Source organism: Periplaneta americana, chromosome 15, assembly GCF_040183065.1.
Source record: "Periplaneta americana isolate PAMFEO1 chromosome 15, P.americana_PAMFEO1_priV1, whole genome shotgun sequence".
Lineage (NCBI taxonomy): Eukaryota > Metazoa > Arthropoda > Insecta > Blattodea > Blattidae > Periplaneta > Periplaneta americana.
The window spans coordinates 20,281,295-20,306,779 of NC_091131.1; the positions used below are offsets into that span (position 1 = coordinate 20,281,295).

The following is a 25,485-nucleotide window of genomic DNA, read 5'->3' on the forward strand; positions in this document are numbered from 1 at the left end:
AGGAAACGTTTTGGTTATATATGAAAAAAGTGTTGTTATTAATGTGCAATTTATAAAGACTCTTGCACAAAAATCATTGTGCAGAATACATTCACTGCTCAATGGAGTTTCAGTATTACATCTGAGGAAAGTTCTGGATTAAAATAAAAGTATTTTGAAAAATAAGAAATACAGAAAATGTCAACGTGTTATTTATTTTTAGTACACAGATTCTTCTACGTTTGGTGTCTTTATGAAGTCTTAAGTGTGAAAGTGGAGAAACGTCGAGAACTTTAATTTCTCATAACTCGTGCGTTTCGATTAATATCATGTGTACAGTAAATCCCTGTTAATAACTTCAATGTACTGTCATTTATGCCATTGATACATATAATCAGAAATATCACTGTCCTCAATTATTGACTTTCATAAGAACTTGTACATCTGTCTGTTCCAGTATTCATTGGTTGATTTTTTTTTTTCTTTTTGTATTCGATATAAGTAATTGTTCTGTGTCAGTTATTGTACATATTGTGTTACTGTAAATATTTAGGTAGATATCAATGTGAACATTCTTTTTAAAATAATCTTTTGTTTTGTTTTTTCTGAAATAAAGTATTCAGGGTTGCAATTCCATAATTATGTACTATGTACTACTTCTTATACAGTGTGTTTTAGTTATGTCACAAACTTCTACGCCAGATAGAGATGGCTATCAGAAGCAATTCAGAAACATGAGGCAAGATCCGGAAAAGTCTCGATTAAGAGTTGTGTATAAGAAATGTCTCGATACAAATAAGCCCGCGAAAGAAGAATTCTCCGCCAAATCTTCCACCTGCACAGACGCACCAGAAATAACACAGTTTACACTACGACAAAAACAAAGCCACTCTTCACACACCTAAACAACATAAACAGGAAATACACACATTCGGCAGTAAATCGCGTATATACACAACACATCTTCGCAAATCCCCCGAACACAAACAACAGAACAACACTGGAGAAACTCCTCTACAACTACCACCAGCCCCCACCACCAAACTAAAACACACAAACAAAACCGCAATCACTGTTGGAAATTTGAATACTGTCTGAGAGGACACACGACAGCAACAGAGAGGCAGATGAATAAAATAACACCACACCATGAAAGTCTCCATAACGATACAGACGCTTCTGCCACCGGAAGGGGAAACTTAAAAAAAAAAAATGTATGTATGTATGCATAGTGTTCTGCCCAAGAGAGGTCTTTAACTGCAAACCCAGCATTTCCCTTTCTTGCTTTCCTCTTAATCTCCCCATATAATACTTTAATGCTGTCCATCAACTGATAACTTCTACCCCAAACTCTTGTCCCGTTCACCATTCCTTAAGCATCCCAAATTAACAAATTAGGCCTACACCAAAATAATTAAAACAAAAAAAAGTAAAAAATAAAATAAAATAAATAAAAAGCTAATCACTGCACTCACACACCTACTGACACTTATGCCAGAAATAGTGTCTTATACAGTATGTAAATACATATTTATTGTTATTTATGTACAATGGCTGGAGAGGGCGTCCTGCGCGTGTAAGACCCTAAAACGGCCTCTGGCTCAAAGCCAGTAAAGTCAATAAACATCAACAACACGTTCCTCGACTATGGCCTAAATCTACATAATGATTATTCCAAAATTGACATTACACAGACTTCTAATAGGTCTACATTTCTGTTACAGGCCTGTTCAATCAATATTTTACCTTAAATGCTGCTCTATCATATCGATTAATAATAACGAAAAAATTATTCCTTAATAACAATGAAGATGCACTCTAGGTAACAGTATTGTGCCTCACTTGTACCCCAACACTCAAAATGCTAAAGAAAAAATCACAATTTATCTACTCACCGAATGAGAGGCAGCTTCGGTGTAAAGTTGTGGTTGTGGGTTCGATTCCCACGGACGGCGTGAATGCTTGTCCGTTGTCGTGAACTTCGGTTTGCTTCTTGTGCTAAGATGACTCCGGACTCTAGAACCGAAAAACGGAGAAAATATAATGCATACTGAACAACGCTTCAAACACTGGGTCTATTTTAGTCTTTGGATGAAAAAGAAAAAACTTCCAGGTCAGATTGCCCACAATTATAACGGTGAATCGTAAATAATGTCATTAATTTCAGGTTATTGTTTGAGATATTTCAAACAAAGTTTAATATACTTTTGCTCATCTTTGTTTCATATAAAACATTTCAATACAGAGTTTTGGGAAAACCAATCATTTAATTCCCAATATGCTTAACCAATTTAGGAGAGCGACCCATCACCGTAAAAAACAGCTTGTCACGAAACCCCCAAATATGTAGATGAAATTATTGGGGATCATCAGTGTGCTTTTAGGCGTAATAGGTCGACTATTGATATAAATTTTTGTATTCGACAGTTATTAGAGAAATAATGGGAGTATAAGGGTACAGTACATCAGTTATTCATAGATTTCAAAAAGGTATATGGTTAAGAGAGAAGTTTTATATAATTTTCTTTCTGAACATGGTATTCCCAAGAAGCTAGTTCGATTAATTAAAATATGCCTCAGTGAAGCGTATAGCAGAGTCACTCTAGGCCAGTTTCTGTCATATGCTTTTCCAGTTCACTGCGGGCTAAAAGCAAGGAGATGCACTATCACCTTTACTTTTTAACTTTGCTCTAGAATACGTCATAAGGAAAGTCCAGGATAACAGAGAGGGTTTGGAATTGAACGGGTTATATCAGCTACTTGTCTATGCGGTTGACGTGAATATGTTATGAGAAAATCCACACACTATTAGAGAAAACATGGGAATTTTACTTGAAGCAAGTAAAGAGACAGGTTAGGAAGTAAATTCCGAAAAGACAAAGTATATAATTATGTCTCGTGACCAGAATATTGTACGAAATGGAAATATAAAAATAGGAAATTTTCCCTTTGAAAAGGTGTAAAAATTCAAATATCTTCGAGCAACAGTAACAAATAGTATTTGACACTCGAAGGAAATTAAATATTAAATGTTATGTTTTATTTAACGACGCTCGCAACTGCAGAGGTTATATCAGCGTCGCCGGATGTGCCGGAATTTTGTCCCGCAGGAGTTCTTTTACATGCCAGTAAATCTACTGACATGAGCCTGTCGCATTTAAGCACACTTAAATGCCATCGACCTGGCCCGGGATCGAACCCGCGAAGGAAATTAAACGCAGAATAAATATAGGAAATATCTGTTATTATTCGGTTGAGGAGCTTTTGTTATTCAATCTGCTCTAAAAAGTTTAAAGTTAGAATTTATAAAACAGTTATATCAGCGGTTCTTCTGTATGGTTGCGAAACTTGGACTCTCACTTTGAGGAACAGAGGTTACGGATATTTGAGAATAAGGTGCTTAGGAAAATATTTAGGGCTAAAAGGGATGAAGTTACAGAGAATGGAGAAAGTTACACAACGCAGAACTGCACACGTATTCTTCACCTGATATAATTAAATCCAGACGTTTGAGATGGGCAGGGCATGTAGCACGTATGGGCGAATCCAGAAATGCATACAGAGTGGTAGTTGGGAGACCGGAGGGAAAAAGACCTTTGGGGAGGCCGAGACGTAGAAGGGAGGATAAAATAAAATGGATTTGAAGGAGGTGGGATATGATGGTAGGGACTGGATTAATCTTGCTCAGGATAGGGACCGACGGCGGTCTTATGCGAAGGCGGCAATGAACCTCAGGGTTCTCTAGAAGCCATAAGTGAGTGTATTATGATTATAAATGATTGAAGGAATGTTAGTTTTGTCCTTTAAATGTGGAGTCATCTTCTGTATCCTTATGTTGTAAAAGTCTGGCGCCTGGGATCGGAACCAGCGTTTGACAGCCGTCTGCACCTCTCTGCTGACCCCACGATATGAAAAATGTCTCAATTATTCCGGTGGGGAATATCTTGAAAAGGAGCTCAACAATTATTGCGGTACCTGTTCCAAATATATATTTAAATGAAATTGTGTCTTCCTTCTGTAAACTATTGCAGGGAAACTTAATTCCTGGACGGCCCTCGTAATTGCGCTCGAGTGGCCAAAATTTATGTAAGCACTTGTTTTGACATTATTAACACGGTGGAAGAAAAAAATTAACTTTATCTGCGTCCTTCAGAATCTTTACTTGCAAGTCATAACTTACAACCTTAATTTACACTTCATGTACAGGGACATCATTTTATTTTCACTTCAATTTTTACTGTACCTGAGTTTTTGAATGTACTTCACTCCCACCCCTTCTACTAATGAAGTTCAACCGTCTTCCACAAAGAACCAAGACCGTATATACAGTCATAGTAGCCTTACAGTCATAGTGAACAGTACGTTCCAGAAATATGTTCGCGTTTTCCAGTGACGAAATAGCTTTCACTATTGAATCATTTTTGCACAGGTACTGTCGTCCATTTGCGTACGTCGCATCCCGGTTTCCCCCACCCGCTTCTGTTCCCCCTCTGTAAAGGCTAGTGGGTAGGCTGTCTTAACTCTTTTCTGAGAACATTAATTTCTGTTAGGAATTGGACGTCTACATAATAGTATACAGCTGTTTAAAATAATTTAAGTAAAAGGGCCTCGTTAAGTAATTAACTGTCACGTGATCCCCCCCCCTTTGTACAACCCTGCGACAAAACCACTTGGACGGACAGTAGATAGCATGTCTGAGTAATTTTATCTTTTCGGATCAGGCAGAAGTGAAGATTAAATTTACAGTACGTAAGGTACTCTTTTATAGAGTAGGTACAGAATTATTTCAACATGAGTTACTGGTACGAAGGGCGAAACTGATAATTGGAATTAGGTACAATAGTCTATAGTGCAATAATATACACAAAAGAACTGAAACCTATATCGAAATGAACGGCTAACATTTTCAAAAATGTTTTCAAATATCTATATTATGATTATTTTTCAATTTAACTTCATTCTCTATATTGTAAGCTAATGTGCTGTAGACAGTATAATATACACTGCATAATGAATACGTCCGCATGGACAGCTCAGTTCGTGAGTAAAAACACTCATCGTTAATACTGTACTGTATTTTGATTAAACAAAAACCTAATGAAAATTATCGACCTCAAAATCGCGATATTACCTAGTTTACGTAAATGGATGAACTACTTTTCTTCCCTCCTATACCTAGTAAAGTGATTTGTTTGTATTTTACGCCAGTATCATCGAACTACAGCCGTGGAAGGGGGTAGCAAACGGTATTTCCGGTTCTCAATCGTTAATCCAAAGGTATAGCCAGGTTAATATTAGAAATGTTAGTAAAAATAAAATGAAGTTCCTGTATTTGCTATTTGCTATGGGTTTCAGGAAGAAGAAAGATAAAGGTATTTTTAAATTATGTTAACAACAACAGGAACGGGTTTAGTCAGTTTCAGTTTAGAATAATGACGATAAAGTAAGAATGGTGTTGTCAGTTGCTGAAACTTGAAGCAGAGATATGAAGTTGAAATGATGTGAAACGACAAATAAGGAAATTACAAAATAGCGGATGGTACTACTGACGTAGAGAGAATGTGATTAAGCGCAGCGGTGGCGAAAATGTAATCGTGTGCCGAGCCACTGTGTAACCTGCAACGTGCATAGCACCTATGGAGGGAGGCGGATACCCGAAGGGGAAGTGAAGCAACTGTCTGACTTATTGCCGGATTTTCATTTTCCTTATGTCAAGCACTTAAATATAATTTTATACAGTACAAGGCTACAAACTAATGTTTAGTACGTGTAACGAAGAAAGAAATGAACAATATCACAACCTAAAATTAACTGTCTTCAGAATGTCTCTGCGACAGAGTTTCAAAATCAGGAATTATATCACTTACTGCAAGTCGTAGTTAATCACGAAGGTATTTGTCTGTCAGTCGTGATCTAAATTTGGTTTTTATTATTTTAACTGTTGAAAATAATTTTTCACAAACGCAAGTTGTAGCGAACATGACTTCAACAGAGCAAGCGAAAGAACGAAGCTTCGGATATTTATTTTTTGGCAAAGATTTGAAAGTTCAACATTTGTCAAGTCCTTACATCTAGCTTTCATTTGACATCACATAGTAAATCAGTGAGTTCAAATTGAAGAGCTAACCGCATTATTCGTACATCTGCTGAAAAAGGGTCGACGATGATGATGATGATGATAACAACAATAACACTTAACCTTTTAATGTTTCATTAGTAACATGTAGTATAATGCCGTTTTATGTTATACAACCGTTTTCCTCGTAATACTTGTGAACAAATCAAACATTTAATATTCTCATCATATTGACAGCAAATAAATGCGTCCTCCCATCCTACTTGGAACTTTCGTACATGGTTTCGAGAGAGACATATGCCACTCGCAGGTCAGAGACAAATACAAATGGAACGGAGTTTGACTCCAGTGAGTGACAGGGTGGGGGTTGGCGAAATGCACAGCTATCACTGCGAGCCACAAAGTCTCGCGAGTCACGTTCTCGCCACGGCTGGATTAAGGAATTATGCATGACTGAAACATGCCTGGAAATACATTGGTGAAAATCAAAGAGTTTGTAATACTTACTAGAGACACATACCCGTGAGTGGCAGGCAAGAAAAATGTCACAAATTGAATCGGCTAGCATCCGCCATTAAAGGGAGTGTTTGCGACGCGATATTCGAAAACAGTACCACAATACATTGATGTAGCCTCGTGATAGACACTGTTTTAAACATCTTCTACAAGGATGTATCGTGATGAAATAAACATGAATGGCAGAGGAGCGCTATATTTATTAAAGTATCATAATGATTCATCTTGGGCGATGTTCTAAAAATAAATAAAATCGCCCATATACACTCGGGATAAGTATGTGAAATATTGAATAATGGCACTGTCAACATTAATTTTCAGTATTAGTAGTATTGTTTTAAGGACATTTACTGTAATATTTAAAATGATCTATATTTCAGTCCTTTCATGCAAAGGAAGAGGAAGGTATATGGTGCTTAGAAAATATTTAGTAGTGAAATATGAGATCATAAAAATTCTGGAAACTGATTTAAAACATAATGAGAATAAATTTTATGATACAATAATCTATTCATTGTGTAGTTGATGACCACCAAGTTAGAGATCAGACTTTTTAATAGAATTAGTAGCGGTAATAGTAGGCCTAGGAGTAGTGGTAATAACAGACCTAGTAGTAGTGGTAATAATAAACCTAGTAGTAGTGGTAATAGTACGCGTAGTAGTATTGGTAATAGGCCTAGTAGACCTAGTAGTAGTGGTAATAACAGACCTAGTAGTAGTGGTAATAATAGGCCTAGTAGTCGTGGTAATAGTAGGCGTAGTAGCAGTGGTAATAATAGGCCTAGTAGTATTAGTAATAGGCCTAGTAGTAGTGGTAATAATAGGCCTAGTAGTAGTGGTAATAATAGGCGTAATAGCAGTGGTAATAATAGGCGTAGTAGTAGTGGTAATAATAGACCTAGTAGTAGTGGTAATAATAGGCCTAGTAGTATTAGTAATAGGCCTAGTAGACCTAGTAGTAGTGGTAATAATAGACCTAGTAGTATTAGTAATAGGCCTAGTAGGCCTAGTAGTCGTGGTAATAGTAGGCGTAGTAGCAGTGGTAATAATAGGCCTAGTAGTATTAGTAATAGGCCTAGTAGTAGTGGTAATAATAGGCGTAATAGCAGTGGTAATAATAGGCGTAGTAGTAGTGGTAATAATAGACCTAGTAGTAGTGGTAATAATAGGCCTAGTAGTATTAGTAATAGGCCTAGTAGTAGTGGTAATAGTAGGCGTAGTAGCAGTGGTAATAATAGGCCTAGCTACGCCATCAGCTATATTTTCACTAATTTCTTTGCATTTAATACAACCAAAAACTGGAAGTACATTCTGTACAAAACGGAAATTACATGATTAATTCATTTATTGTGAAACAAAACAGTTTTAGACAGATATAGTCTGAGGATTTTCTTATGCACTCTGCTATTATAATCCACTGTAATGTGATGGCACGTAACCCTTACACACATTGTTGAAACCAACCTTATAAACCTGATTAATGTGTTTCTGGAAAAACTTTATCCAAGAAATGTTCCGACATTCTGTAAACACATTCAAAGGAGGAACCGCATTTGGAACATTCTTCCAAATATTAAGATATGCATGCTTTCCTGGGCATCCTACAATAGTAGCTATGTTCGAACAATTTTATTTGCGGCACAGTATTTCACTATTTTCTTATTATTTCCCTTCAAGTGTACTTATATTTATTCGTACTCCTCAATAAGCATGAACTGCTCGCACTCCCGGCGAAGCATCAACTCCCTTTAATGGCGGCCGAACAGCAGTTCAATTTTGTACGCGAAACTAGCGCCGTTGGTGTCTCTAGTTATATATTACAAACTCTTTGGTGAAAATGAAACATAGCACATGTCTGACAAGAACTTTGATCTGTTTCACGAAACTTTGAAGTGATTCAACTAGGTAATACGTATGAATAGGGACCGTACTTTGTCCCAGGAGGCTACAAGATCAAGTATTAGTGGAGTTTTTAAATAGAGCACGCACGTCCATCTAGCAAGCAAAGTACATGACTGGCGGCTCAAGCGCCTCTTTTTTCGTCAAGTGGGGCAGAAAAAAATGGACTACTTAACAATTACACTAATATTTACATGTACACTGGAATATGCTACAGTAGAACCCCGATTATCCGTCAACCTATTAACCGATCGGCGGATTATCAGACTGTTTTTTTCTCGCTCTTTTCTTTCTTTGCTGCAGAAAAAAAAATGTAGTACTGTACCTTATATTATTACCTATTATTTCTAGAGTTTATAGACGACTGCGATCACATGACAACATGACAATATGTAGATACTAGGAAGAATTGATGTTTCTACTGATATCGATCATGATTTGTTTAATCGTTTTCAGTTTTTTATAAGTATAGCCTTTTGTAAGTAAGTACATTATTTTTTTCCTTCTCCATTATTTTCTCTTTTTCATTATATTTGTTTACCTTTCTTTTTTAAAATAATTTTATGGTAACCTTTGTCCACTTGGAGGAAGCTGAATAAGTTTTCCCCAGCCGTGGGACTGAAGCCGGATGGTCTATGGCGAGTCCTTGGCATCAACCCCTTTGATTTGATTACCTGGTTGGGTTTTTCCGAGGTTTCCCCCACGAAAAGGCAAATGCCGGGTAATATTTTGGCGAATCCTCGGACCTCATCTCATCTCACTACATCTCGCCAAAATGTAAAAAAAAAAAAATAATAATAAAAATAAAATAAAATAAAATAAAATGTAAAAAATTGCACAAAATTGTAAAAATTGTAGAAAATTGCTAAATTGTAAAACTATAAAAATTTGTAAAAATTGTAATTGTAATATTGTAAAATGTTGACTTGTTCCACATCTTAAAGCTTCATTGCTCATGTAAGATCTATGGAATAAAATAAATGAATGAAAAAAACGAGTAAAGTTTATCTATACTAATAATAAATCTGTAGCCGAAATTTTTCTGGTAATTTTCGATTTTCCAAAAATAATTGGTCCTAACATATATAATTAACCAACCCTGAAACCGAAAATCGCATTTTTGAAATTTTTGTTTGTATGTCTGTCTGTATGTTTGTTACCTTTCCACGCGATAATGGCTGAACCGATTTATATGAAAATTGGAATATAAATTAAGTTCGTTGTAACTTAGAATTTAGGCTATATGGCATTCAAAATACTTTATTTAAAAGGAGGGTTATAAGGGGGACTGAATTAAATAAATCGAAATATCTCGCTTATTATTGATTTTTGTGAAAAATGTTACATAACAAAAGATTCTTTAAAAATGATTTCTGATACGTTTTATTCTTTACAAAATTTTGATAGTACTTATATTTAATGAGATAAATGAGTTTTAAAATTAAAATAACGCCATCTAAGACGGTGCAATGAATTAAGAACAAATGACTTCGTCTATAAGGGGCCTTGGACAACAACAATCGAAACAGGGGCCTTAGACATCAACAATCGAAAGCTATTAAACATAGCCTGTGTTTTATGAAGTAATATCAGAAGCTAAATTAACTGATTTGTATAATTAATTAGCCTATTATTTCACCATTGGAAAGTGTAGTTTCTCTAGATGGACATAATGCTATAATGTTATTACAGTAACATCTGAGTAAATCGAGGACAGGTAAGATTAAAATAGCTTCTTATGCACAGAAAATTTGATAGGCTATTTTGTACATTCGTTTTCTGTATTTCTTAAAATAATATTTATGTACACTCATTTTAATCTCAGAGAATTAACGAATAACGAGAGTGTATTGATTTAGTATGCAGTAATAGTACGTCAGCTTAGCAATCCATTATTTTATAATTCAAATTTTAACTATGCTCAATTGAATCGTGTAAAAATACATAAAATATATATGCAATAAATGCAATACAAAAAAAATTGGGTAATGACCGAAGCAGATTATCTTGCGCTGTTGTAAAAGTTGTTCCCTGGATCAAACGTCCTATTTTAATTATGTAATTACTTTATATTTATTTCTAACAGGTGCAGCGGAGCGCACGGGTACGGCTAGTTCAAAATAAAGTGTAAGACTTTATCTTTACATAACATTACTGCTGGCGATAAGAACAGTTACTTGGTGTTTTTCCCAACTTTTAAAATAGTCACTAGCTTCTTTCAAAGAAATGATCCCAAGAACTTGGGCACAATTTATAGCAAACTCATGCAACACTGTTCGAGTGCCCGTACTTTATATCTTCTAAGCAAAATATCTTCCACGGGTTGCAAAAGTATTTTGCTAAATATCGAAATAAAATGGAAATAATTGAGAGCTTTAGGAAAAGAGAAACCTCTGCTCATTTCGCATCAGAATACGAGATTCGCGTTACAACTGTGCGCGATTTAATGAAAAACAAGGATAAAGTGGATAAATTATGTAAATCTACAACAGGAGACCTCTACTATTCTTATCTTTCCGCGAAAAAAACATCACCGATCATTGACAACCAGATTTAAATCAGTGAACTTCTGGTCCACTATCTACGAGTAACATGTTAAACTTAACATTACGGAGCAAATTACAAAATTGTAGTATGCACTTGATTTATGAAAATATTTTATGGTACGGATTATCCGATTTTTCGATTAACCTTCATTACCACGGATAATAGAGGTTATGCTGTATTTCACTATTTAAACTAAAATAAATAATGTAGGCCCACAAACATTATTTGTGCGAGATCGTGCGTATTTGCTTGTTTTCCGCACAGAACCAATACGCGGTTAAGTGTGAAATACCACATTCAGTATTCCCAACGTAACACACATAACAATTTCCCTCTTCTTACCGCTTAAGCGCGACATTCATTTTACTCCTTTAGGCTTTTAACATATTATTTTTTGAGACGTTTAACATAGTAATAATTATAAATTGGAAACTTACCACTGCAATTTCACCTAAATTGCAATGTTAATTATTGTTTTTAAATATTTGCAAAAATTAAGCAAAGTCTACTACTCCACGAAACTTATTGCATTCCTGATACAAGTAACATTAAGGAAGCCGTGAAAAAATCAACAAGATTCCAGATGCCGATGTTATTACTGCAATATGTTATATAAATAATATTGTTAAAATATTAAAATGAAAAATAAATCATTATATAGGCTAACCTTACCGTTTGTTTTAAGTTCGCATTTATAGACTGGGGGAAAAAAAGACAGACGTATATCACGGCCTGCTGGAGTATAGTAAACACAGAAAACATTTTACAGCAACAATGTTGAAGAAAGAAATTTTGGTTTTCCGAAGTTGCCGTCATTAAACAGAAACCAACATGGAGATTTCATTGCAACTAATTAGAAATTTGTCTTTCAGGTATGTAATAAACGATCTTCGCACAAAATAATGTACAATACACGAGCGGTATGTTTGTTTTCATGTTCTCGGAAATTAAAAAAGCTCAACTACGTTTCGCTTTTTCAATCTTTTCCTCGAACATGAAAACGTCAACATACCGCTCTTGTAACGTATATTACTATTACGCTATTAAGCTCATATAAAGTATTGTTTGTCGTAATGCAAGATATTTTATTTCATAAAATAGAAAAAGGAGCATCTTCTGCAGACCTCTGGAAAACGCAAAACTGTATGGATTGTATTCTTCACTTGACATAATTAGGAACATTAAATCCAGACGTTTGAGATGGGCAGGGCATGTAGCACGTATACGCAAATCCAGAAATGCATATGGGCTATTCCATTTATTATGAAATCGATCAGTAAAAAACCTCGCATTTTTTAATACTTTAATTTTTTCCCTATTTATACAAGGTGCTGAGGAGAGTGCATTTTCAAAAATATACTGTCGAAAGTCAAACGGTTTTCGTACTATTGAGCAACAAATTTAGCGTATTTTAGAAAAACAAGCCTCTTTCAGTGCTCAGAACTCTGGAACCGTTTACTGCAGAACATTGAACGAGAGCTAATTTTGAAGCTGACATTTGGTAGGTTATGTTAAGAAGTAATCCTTATTTTTATTGTATACAGAGAGACAGATAATCTGATTTTACTTACTTTTAGGCGTTTTGCCCATTTGTAAAAATGTAAAAAATATTGAGAAAAAACCTTGCATTATTAAGAGGGATTCGACATTGTTTGCTTAGTGGCTCGGCAATAAGTTTCGAGGGTATTAAATAAATTATTTTCACACGCCTAGATTTGAACGGCGCAGTACCGCACGCACTGGCCGATAGCTGATGATAAGCGAGCGTTGGGCGTCATTTTACTCCTGTGTTTATGAAACGAAACATCACGTGTTTAGGTCTCCTGGGCTTGCTTGCCTCGGCTAGCTCCCGCCTCACAGTCAGCTGGTTAGTTCACGCGCGTACTATTTATTTTCTTTATTTTATATTTTCAATACTTTCTTATCAATGGTGCACCAGTAAAAATATGTGTTTATTTGTACTTTCAATGCGGAATCTAACCATATATTTTAAAAATATATTTTTTCATGAGAAAAGGCGTCTTAATGAAGAAAAAACTAAATTTCTCAATTTCCATAAAAAGTAAGAAAAACTGTTTACATGTCAATATAAACTTTAGTTTCTCACCATCAAAATAAACCATGATTTTGATCATTGGATGAAAGGGTTTCGGAGCCGCAACAGTTTAAAGTTGCTAATTTTATGAAAATACGATAAATTTAAATATTTTTAATTTAAACACTATGAAGTTCTGATGCCTCAAACTTTGCACAGAACATTGTATCAGAGTTGTCAACGGACAGAAAAAGTTTCATTCTATTTAAAAATTGCAAGGTCAATTTTCTCTACATTTCGGTGGATTTGAGATGGAATAGCCCATATGGAGTATTGGGAGGCCGGAGGGAAAACGACCTTTGGAGAGGCCGAGACGTAAACGGGAGGATAATATTAAAATGTATATGAGGGAGGTGGGATATTATGATGATACAGGGACATCATTTTATTTTTACTTCAATTTTTATTGTACCTGAGTTTTTGAATGTACTTCACTCCCACCCCTTCTACGAATGAAGTTCAACCGTCTTCCACACAGATCCAAGTCATAGTAGCCTTACCGTCACAGTACGTTCCAAAAATATGTTTGCGTTTTCCAATGACGAAAGAGCTTTCAATATTGCATCATTTTCGCAAAGGTACTGTCGTCCATTTGCCTACGTCGCATTCCGGTTTTCCCCACCTGCTTCTATTCGCTTCTCTGTAAATGCTATTGGCTGGGTTGTCTTAGCTCTTTTCTGAGAACATTAATTTCTGTTAGGAATTGGACATATACGTAATATTATACCCATACAACTGTTTAAAATAACTTAAATAACAGGCCTCGTTAAGTAATTAACTGTCACGTGATTTCCCTCCTTTCTACGATCCTGCGACATAATCACTTGGACGGACAGTAGATAGAATGAGTAATTTTATCTTTTCGGATCGAACAGAAGTGAAGATTGAATTTACAGTACGTAAGGTACTCTTTTATAGAGTAGGTACAGAATTATTTCAACATGAGTTAGGCCTACTAGTACGAAGGACGAAACTGGTAATTGGAATTACATACATTAATCGAAATGAACCGCCACCATTTTGAAAAATGTGTTTAAATATCCATATTATGATTATTTTTCAATTTAACTTCATTCTCTATAGTATACGCTAATGTGCTATAGACACTCTAATATACACTGCATAATGAATACGTCCGTATGGACAGCTCAGTTCGTGAGTAAAAACACTCATTGTTAATACTGTACTGTATTCTGATTAAACAAAAACGTAATGAAAATTATCAAACTCAAAAGCTTGATATTTCATAGTTTACGTAAATGGATGAATTACTTTTCTTCCCTCCTATACCTAGTAAAGTGATTTGTTTGTATATTACGCCATCGAACTCCAGTCATGGAAGGGGTTAGCAACCGTTGATTCAAAGGTATAGGCAGGTTAATATCAGAAATGTTAGTAAAAATAAAATGATGTCCCTGTAGAAACTGGATTAATCTTGCACGGGACAGGCACCGATGGCGGGCTTATGTCTGAGCGGCAATGAACCTCCGGGTTCCTTAAAAGCCGTAAGCAATAATAATAATAATAATAATAATAATAATAATAATAATAATAATAATAATTTAGTTTATATCAAAATCGGAACTACTTCCACCAATACAACGGGACTATTTGGACGGGCGTAATGGAACAACTACCGGTTAACAAAGTCAGGCTTCTTTCACAAGAAGGTAATCAAAATTAATCTACGAACATAAACAAGATCTGTTAGTTTCATGTTCAAGAACGGGAACAACTGAGCAGAGCATATTATGCCAACTTACTGAACGAGCGGATGGTAAAACAGTCGTATTACATTTTTAGTTCTCACACACGTTAGTTCTATTTTTTATATCTTTTTCGACTGCCAAAACACTGTAAGTATTCTTATACCCTCTGATCATCGTACTGACAAATGACACATAGCTATAGGCCTATGATTAGAACCAATAACAAAGTACAAAGCTTAGCATTACCGGGTCAATTCGCAATAAATTAAGAGTAATGATATTAATTGATTACCTTCCTTAATTATTACACATCTCGGTCGCAATTTCTACAAAACAACATTACAAAATATTAACCGAGACGGATTCGGACTGCAATCATCTGTTTTCAAGTTACAGCAGCAATACGTCCACAACCAAGAAAGAAACACTGCGATATCCAACTGAATTGAAGATCGGCTCTGAAGTTCCAAATCTCACCACTAGGATCGCGATGTGCGTTTGTTTTGATCAGAAGACAGCAGATTTCATTTTTCAATACGTAACATAATAACAATCTTAGTACACGAAAGAATTCCATTACTGAGTTAACCTAGTTACACGAAATTTAAAACAACTGACAAGGGATTTGAGGAAATCCGTATGATGCGTGTAACGTCTATACAGGAACTAGGGTAAAGAAATTAGAATAAATAATTACAATTTCCTGTAAGATTTAAATGTGTCTTATGAATGGAATGAGATAAGCTACAAATAACACTCAACCCTATAACAATAACAACAACAACAATAATAATAATAATAATAATAATAATAATAATAATAATAATAATAATAATAATACAGTGATTTATATAGAACTAAAACATTTCTTTCTTTCTTTATTTCAAAACGAATGATGCTAGCCACAATTTGTTATACCGGTACCTCAAATGTAGAGTATCTTTGGGAGATTATTAACCTCTATAGCAAATGTTGAAAATTCTTTGTTTATTCGGCTGGAAATTCACTTAATGATCAATTTTTAATGTCAAATCAAGCAGGAGTTTTGATTCCCCGTCACGAGATGCGCAGATGTTTATTCTTTAATTCTTATTGTTGGCAGTTGAAGAGTCCACTGCAAGGATGATGGATGTCATTTGGAATACATTTTGCAGGAGAAGCAATTGAAAGTTTGAAATGTTTAGCGCTCAAAGCTTAACTGAGATTTTCCGATCATTACTGGACAATGACTATCAGTGCTAATGCCATATAACTCTCTATGTACATTCTATATGTCTTAAGCTATGCATTGACAGTCTTGGTTCATTTTCGACAAGAAAGTGACATCCATCATTCTTGCAGTGGACTCTTCAGTTGTTTTCGACATTTTGTTTTATAGTCGCGACGCTGTTATTCCCGGCGTGACTCCTCCTCTTTGCTTACGTCTTAGGAAGTGAAGGCTCTATAAAGTCTAGGTAGGTAGTAACGTTCGCCAGTTTTGTTCTTTCGTTACCGAGCTACCAGACAAGGAATCTATTTGCCACACCGTTAAACATTATCATGTCATAGCTCCAATGATAATAAATAAAACGCACTGTAATTCAGCAAATAATTGAGAGGCAAATAACGTTCCCGTGTGCTTTCTGAGAACGCTAACGAAAGAACCAAAATGGCTGGCGATTATATTAAGTATTTATCGAGCCTTAGGAAATGCATAACGTCATCATCAGCGAATCACAACACGCACACGTTTAAATGTAGCCGACCTGCAACGTGATTTGCTGCCGGAAATAAGAGCGACGGGACTTCAGTCAGTGAAAATGCAGTACACATTAAATCAACGGCTCTTCCTTGGATTACGAATTCAATTACAGCTACTCAAGGGCACACCAGAGAGAATTTGGTGTTTGCAAACCCCCCACAAAGAAACACAAAACTGGGACTGGTAAACACATTGGAAACAACTGGATCTCTAAAAGAATACTTAATTTTGATGACAATAAATATACAAAATAAGTCCACACCTGTGGAGTAACGGTCAGAGCGTCTGGCTGCGAAACCAGATGGCCCGGGTTCGAATCCTGGTCGGGGCAAGTTACCTGGTTAAGGTTTTTTCCGGGGTTTCCCTCAACCCAATATGAGCAAATGCTGGGTAACTTTCGGTGCTGGACCCCGGACTCATTTCACCGGCATTATCACCTTCATATCATTCAGACGCTAAATAACCTAGATGTTGATACAGCGTCGTAAAATAACCCAATATACAGAATAACGTATCTGTTGAAACCAATGAAATTCTGGCTTTGAATTATCCAAATGTAAGCTTGCACATTTCGAATTAAATGTGAATTTTTAACATTAAATATGAATTTCAAGTGGTATAAACATTTATTCGAATTGTCTAATTTCGAATTAACCAGTCTCTACTCTAGTGCATGTACCAGTCTTCTAGTCATAAATCCGGATATATACGCGGGAAATTTGTTTGATAAAATATCACAATAAGATAAGTAATTATACGGTCACACAAAAAGCTGTCTACTGGAAGATGAGTTATAGTGCTTAGGGGCCGATATTATAGTTGATAGCAACATAATTAAGTGTTGACAATAGGAGACGGGCTCTCCCATTTGTAGTGTGGTGTTTAACGGTTCTATTAATATTGTGATAAGATATGTGAAAATTGTTGTGGCGTCATTTTTAGTTCTATCTTATCTTTTCGAATTAGCATTAAGTTTAAGGTTATAGGCAAACATCGCTTCAGTGCACATGTTGATTGCGCTCCGTTTAAACGTAATTTATATTTGACAGATTTAACACACGTTAAGTCAAGTTTATTGCCAAATACAGTACGCTATACATTTTTATACCTTGTAATAACATATATTATATTTATATGCAGTAATATCCACCGGCGTAGTTGAGTCGGTTGAGATGCTTGTCTGCTGATCCGAAGTTGCGCTCGGGCGTGGGTTCAATTCCTATTGGGGCTAATTACCTGGTTGGGTTTTTTTCCCGAGAGTTTCCCCAATAGCAAGGCAAATATCAGGTAATGTATGGCGAATCCTCGGTCTCATCTCGCCAAATACCATCTTACTATCACGAACCCCATCAACGCTAAATAACTTAGTAGTTGACATAGCGTCGTTAAATATAACCAAATAAAAAAATTAACGTACAGTAGTGGCAAAAAAAGCCGGACCGACCCTTGTAGCTGATTTCACTCCAGAGCACGAAAGACTGGTAACTAAGACTTTTGTGGTTCGAATCCTGCCTGGGAAGGAAACTTTTCTTTTGTTCCTTATTCAAATTTATTCCCAATACTTTTCGATTGCTGGTAAAATTCATGTTCTGGGAATAATAAGTTAATTAAGTAGTAAAATATCGCTGCAATCGAAAAGTATTGAGAATAAATTTGAATAAGGAACAAAAAAAAAGTTTCCTTCCAGGCAGGATTCGAACCACGAAAGTCTTAGTTACCAATCTATGTTATATGTTATAGTTTATTTAACGACGCTCGCAACTGCAGAGGTTATATCAGCGTCGCCGGATGTGCCGGAATTTTGTCCCGCAGGAATTCTTTTACATATATATTATTTTAATGTACCGAAGTACATATGATATTTCCATGCAGATATTCTGCGTCATCATACGATGAAAGAGTAATGGAACGGAGAAAAATTCTCTCCGGCGCCGGGATTTGAACCCGGGTTTTCAGCTCTACGTGCTGATGCTTTATCCACTAAGCCACTAAGACGGCGATTATTACGTCGGATCCCGGCCAACTAGTCACTCATATCGAGTGCACCTCAGCACATGTGTGGACTTCGGTCCTGCGTTCATAGACATCTATGACGTAGTGCAGAGGGCGGCCACTAGAGGGAACCCAAGAGTTGGAGCTTAATCTGAGACGATTCTAACCGGCGTCGGAGTTGTATCCGGTGTGGCTTAGTGGATAAATCATCAGCACGTAGAGCTGAAAACCCGGGTTCAAATCCCGGCGCCGGAGAGAATTTTTCTCCGTTCCATTACTCTTTCATCGTATTCTTTTACATGCCAGTAAATCTACTGACATGAGCCTGTCGCATTTAAGCACACTTAAATGCCATCGACCTGGCCCGGGATCGAACCCGCAACCTTGGGCATAGAAGGCCAGCGCTATACCAACTCGCCAACCACGTCGACTACCAATCTATCTTCTATAACTAAACTGAACTGCGCCCAAGCACGAGCTTCTGCTCCTTCAGTTGCAATGCCTAATATAGTGAAAACCTAATGTATTAAACAACTAAATCTGAATTTGAATAAGATATTACTCATGAGACAACTAAGCCAGGAAATGAGTAGGGTAGCCACTTCCTTTCCCCATCCATTGCATACATCGCTGTATAATAACATATTACACTAATCAGACTTCAGATGCATACAAACAATTGTTCTTCCTCTGACACATATCGTCAAGTGAGATGTACTACCTGATAATATATGTATACCTTTTGACACGGAAATTGGTCGCTGTTCAGAGACTGTCTCACCTCGGAATAGCTCGGAAATCATCGTGTACGCTGTGTTTACAAACTGTAAGAGTAAATTTGTAAATACAAACTATAATAATACTAACAAATGCTAGTTATTTCCATAAAGTACTCGTGTACATATCTAATAAAGGATATTACATTCAATATATCTTATAAGCTATAATTTAACGACGATTTCAACTTCAGGTGTCATTGAGATCTATGATGTAAATGAGTGACGACAGAACTGAATGAAAAAAATTTGGAAGCCAGCAAAAGGGTCTATTTCAAACAACAACACTGATATTTTATTGGTGGGAAAGAAAACTTCTGAATACCCAACCCAGACAATCTAAACTCTGATACTGTCGACGAGAAACAAGAATATTATACTGCATCTATCCCATAGAAAATCTTAATTTTTTGCAAAGAGAAGTTTTATATTTTTAGTAGACCTACCGGAAAATATGGGAAATGCGTGTTATTATTCGGGTGAGAAGCTTTTGTCATCTAGTCTGCTGTAAAAAAATCTGAAAGTTAGAATTTATAGAACAGTTATATTACCGGTTGTTCTATATGGTTGTGAAACTTGGACTCTTACTTTGAGAGAGGAACAGAGATTAAGGCTGTTTGAGAATAAGGTTCTTAGGAAAATATTTGGGGCTAAGAGGGATGAAGTTACAGGAGAATGGAGAAAGTTACACAACGCAGAACTTCACGCATTGTATTCTTCACCTGACATAATTAGGAACATTAAATCCAGACGTTTGAGATGGGCAGGGCATGTAGCACGTATGGGCGAATCCAGAAATGCATATAGAGTGTTAGTTGGGAGGCCGGAGGGAAAAAGACCTTTGGGGAGGCCGAGACGTAGATGGGAGGATAGTATTAAAATGGATTTGAGGGAGATGGGCTATGATGATAGAGACTGGATTAATTTATACAGGAAAGGAACCGATGGCGTGCTTATGTGAGGGCGGCAATGAACCTTTGGGTTCCTTAAAAGCCATTTGTAAGTAAGTAGACCTACCGGAAGAAGTGAGAGAATTATTGCTCTAAACTCATCTTCCTTGAGATTAGGGGTTCTATTCTATTAATTTCATAGTCAAAGGAACTGCAATTATATACGCTTGCTGCTATCGTCCCTCGACCTTGCGGGCGGGCCTTTCCAAAGAGACTGAAACCTGATGCACTCTATCGCGTATTGACAAAGCAACGAAAACTCGTTTTGTCATTGGCTGCAAGTAAAGTTGCAAAACATGGTCTTCATAATACATGGGCACCAGTGGCGGCTCGTCGGTATTGAATTAAGAGGGGCTGCATACAAAAATAAACCAAGCAACTTAGCTTATTTAAAGATTTAGTTTGTCTTTATCGAACATTGGAAAAAGCTTCACACATACATTTACCTCATTTTAAGGAAATGAGCTTTTGTAGCATTCAAATTTTTCTTGACACAGAAGAGAAGATAATATCAGATGAACTATGAACTGGAATCGGGTGTTAGCTTGTGCGATAATGAGGTTACACACTTCTTTGGCTACCGCAACCCTTGTTTGAATCCCATCGACCTTACGACGCTTTTTAGGGTTTTCATTTTCACAGATGTCGCTGCTCAACTGTGCACTATTCTGTGCTTGCCTCATTTATTGTGTTGTTGTTAGATGTTTCAGATTCCATTAAGGTTTGAAAACATTCTAGCAATGGCTCCTTCTTCTCATGAACAACATTTACTGTTCTTATTTTAAAACTCCATCTTGTTGCCCCAGCTGATGGAATTGTCTTTGAAACACATTAATCTAATACAGACTGTGTGGAGATCGAGAGAAGAAAGCAGGGATACTGGATAAATTATCAAAAAATATGCCAACCTTTCTATTTTGTTTAGCGGCTCTTTCCATTATGAGATTCAACTGATGGGCACTTAATTTCACATTTCTCCTGAATTGTTAAGGTACTGAACTGAATAGACTGTAAATATTGTACAGAATTAAACATTGTTGCACTTGTTATACTCACAACATTAAAGAAAATGTATTTAAAACTGCGCGCTACTGACAAGTTGCTGCAAATTTTGCAGCGTCTGGAAACTCTAGATTCACGGCCAGGGGCAGCAGGGGGAGGGGTAAAACTAACGTGCAAAGCATCCGAGACGAGACTGACAGCTCCAGAGGAGGAAGTGGTTCATCCTATGCTCCTTGTCCCTGGTTTCGCTCTGGCAGCACCAGGGGAGGAAGTGACTTCACTGATTGCTTGCATGTCAATGAGAGCGAAATTTTATTAAAAAAAAATCGAGCCGCTAAATAGAGACTGTATAATAAATGTATTTCACAACATAAAACGAGATAAGAGCCACAAATGTCTGGGGGTGCTGCAGCTCCGCAGCCCCCCTTCGAAAGCCGCCCCTGATGGGCACAATTTTCGGTTACGTAAGTAACTCAATTTGAAATAGTTTGTTTACTAGGAGAGGAGACTGCAGAGTAGGATGGGAAATATAAACTGCTGTGACCTGCGTCACCTTATCGTAATCGCTAAGGCGGTCAGTGGCGAATTATTAGGAAAGCGCTTGGTTAACGTGAGAGACTCGAAAACTTTTATTCAATTTGGTAAATTAATTCGGCAGCTTTAATCATAAATCTCTTTACTGTTTCTCCTTCGCTGAATTGATTTAAATCACAGGCGAGAAATTGCGTAACTAGCCAATAATATTCCATCACGTTGTCTACGTTTATTTTCTTGAATATTCTGGCGTGTCTCAAGATTACTTAATATATTTGCACGTTCTCGACCTAAAGTAATTTCAGAAAATCATATTTCGTTTTCTACGCAAATTTGATATATATATTTGTAAATTTATTTTGGAAATAACACGTAAAAACATCCTCGTAGGCTACCTTTTACTGCAGCGTGTTTAAGGTAGGCTATAATGTATTTAGTATATTATGCAAATGTTAAGATCATAAATTTTCTTCGGAATAGTACGAAAAATAACATTTAATTTGTCTTACCTTCTAATTCAGCATGTTCTTTATGACATAAGGAGTAATGTCGTTGTATATTAAATTTATTAATGCCTAACAGGATTTTCGAGCATAACATACATCGTATGTTCTCCCCTTCTAAACAGCAAAAAAACTCTTCCTCCCATTTCTCATGAAATAATCGTTTTCTAACGCGTACACACTGCTTTGATAATGCCATTAAGCCACCACTGATATTGCTTATGAAACTGATATAGAACCTGCCCACACCTAGGAGCTACGTGAGGGAGGAACGGGGACTGTGAAGATGATGTCACTCAGAGCGATAAGCTCTGTGAAGGTCAGTGAGGCACGATGCCCATCTCTGGTCTTCATAATTTTGAAAGGCTTAATAGGCATAAGAAAAATGTGGAAATGTTAAGCTATCGTTTGATAGGAAATAAATAAATCATATTACACGTATTAATCAATTATGATCTAATCAATGACTTATATACAGCCTTAGACATAAAAAATGGCCGCTCTCTTGTAGCGTGAATTTGTGTAACGTCACTTCGGGCAGCGCCTGGTTCACAAGACTAGGGAAAGGATGTTTATATTGCACCTAATTTACTCCTTGAATACATATTCGTTATAAATTATTCATAACACCTGATCTATAAACAGACAGAAAAAGCAACAAATAAACAAAACAAAGGAAAAACAGAGCGGAGTAGTGCGTAAGAAATTCCTTCACGTGTAAACCTAAGCGTTCACGGAATCATCCGAAGTCTTCCGAAAGGGACTCAGCGTATGGCAGCCGATGATTTTTTTTGTCCAAGACTGTACCTTGCAGATAACACCAAAATAGTAATTTTAAAATTTTGTCAAATCATTAGCAATATGAAACAGTGTTTGGCAAACCTTTTTCAATATTGATCAATCTTTGAACAGTTGTTTCTGTAAAGTATGAATTGGAAGACAAATCTGATCGTGTACAAGCAGCTTAAAGGGTGAAATTTTGGTCATTTTCAGTGAAAAATGAATCCGCAATCTCTTATGTGTACATCGAGCAAGTTTAAGTGCTGTGCAGTGTTCAAAGGATAAAAATTACGCTATATTCAAATGGCTGCATCGTTGAACTTGAATTCCATGCAAACCTTACAAGCCGTTTTCTCATACTTTTTTCAGTAAATTTCGTCATTTTTAAAGTGTAAAGCCTCTTACAATTTTGATGCTAGAAATATGAAATTGTTACTGTCTGCTGTATATATTTTGGTTAATAAAACACATTATTATTTTTTATAAATTAAATACTTTCGAAATTAAAAAAATAATAATAAAACATAATAGACACTAAAAATTTTAATTTTGAAGCTACATATATATATATATACATATATATATATATTGTCTCTCCAATTATAGATGTAAAGTTAAAATTATGGATACTTAATTCTTTTCTAACCATATCAGAGATATTGTAAAAAAAATTACATGCATGAGATTTAAATTTTCTAAGAAGAGACAGATTTTGAAAATAAGCTATTTTTTCTTGAATTTGAAAGATTAAAAATCCTTCATCTGATCATAATGAAACATATACAAGTAGTTTCGCGCCATGGTGCAGTGGTCTAAGGCATCCTGCCTAGGACTCGCGTTATGGAATGTGCGCTGGTTCGAGACCTCATGGGGGAACAAATTTTCTCATGAAATTTCGGCCAGCATATGGGACCGGTGCCCACCCAGCATCGTGATGCACTTTGAGAGCTATGATAGATAGCGAAATCCGGTTGCGAAAGTCAGGTATAACGGCTGAGGGGATCATCGTGCTAACCACACGATACCTCCACTCTGGTTGGATGATCGTCCACCTCTGCTTCGGCATGTGGGCGTCAGACGAGCAGCCGGCTGGTCGGTCTAGGCCCCTCACGGGCTGTAGCGCCACGGATTATTATATATATATATATATATATATATATATATACAATAAATACTTAGTAAGACGATGAAGTGTATAAAATATAAAGTCTCTATTATGAAATCTCTACCTTACCAATTGTAAAAGTCTCGCGCCGTGGCGTCGCGGTCTAAGGCATCCTGTCTAGGACCCGCGTTACGGAATGCGCGCTGATTCGAGTCCTCGTGGGAGAAGAAATTTTCTCATGAAATTTCGGCCAGTGTATGGAATCGGTGTCCACCTAGCATCGTGATGCACTTGGGGAGCTACGACATCTAGCGAAATCCGGTTTCGCAAACCAGCTATAACGGCTGGGGGGGATCATCGTGCTAATCACACCATAGCTCCATTCTGGTGAATGATCGTCCAGCTCTGCTTCGGCATGTGGGCTTGAGGCCAGCAGCCGGCTGGTCGGTCTTGGCCCTTCAGGGCTGTAGCGCCATTGATTTACTTTTATTTTAGTTTTTACCAATTGTAAAAAAATAGAAATTTCATCCATCAATCTCCCCCTTATGAATTCGTGCCTTAAAAAGACTTCCATTGAATACCTTCCAACCTGTATTTCAAAATCTTGTTACCGAATTAAACGGGAACTAAAACGCTACAAAAAAAAAGATACGAGAAAGTGGTTTAAAATCATGTAAAATGTATTTGAGCAGGTGAATTGCAAAAGTACCCTTTTTCATAAATGAAAAGAAAAATGTTTTTATATGATTATGTTAGTGTTGGTACACATGCATCTAGAAATGGTGATAATTTGTGTCAAAACCATCTCTTTCCTATAATATCTTTGCCGTGAAATACGAGCGCTCCTGCAAAACTCTCCCTTTTCAACTCTCCGTGCACAGGAGAACTTCCCTTTTCCATTAAGCAATGTTGTAATCAAACTCTCCTTTTCTTGTACTTGTTGTGTACGATTCACATAACATTGAAAATTTGGCTTTTTCTTTCCCAACTATCAGAGATTGAATTGTTATCATTATCGAAGAGTGCAGAAGTGAATCATTATTCGAAATCACTGCCGAGAATGACGCAGTACGGACAAAAAAAAAGGACATTCAAGTGGGGAAGTCTAGGATTGCAAGATATTTCGCCCTTCTGCCACTATTTTTACGCAAATTCGACCAAAGTAGATTAAGATGGTTGTATTTTGAAGTGCACTTCTCAGAGAGTTCCACAGAGAACATCTCGAGCTGAAATACCAAAGAGTTCCCGTAAAACATTAGCAAAAAAGTACCTACGTCAGAA

The 25,485-nt window shown here is 36.4% G+C and overlaps 1 long non-coding RNA gene across 1 annotated transcript in view; it reads right to left on the reverse strand.

The window, feature by feature from the left end:
* The window catches only part of LOC138714703 (uncharacterized), a 292,488-nt gene that overhangs the window by 206,176 nt on the left and 60,827 nt on the right, over positions 1-25,485 (reverse strand). The window contains exon 2 of the long non-coding RNA XR_011336063.1: positions 1,875-1,995. This is a non-coding gene — a long non-coding RNA (uncharacterized lncRNA). The remainder of the gene's footprint in view (positions 1-1,874; positions 1,996-25,485) is intronic.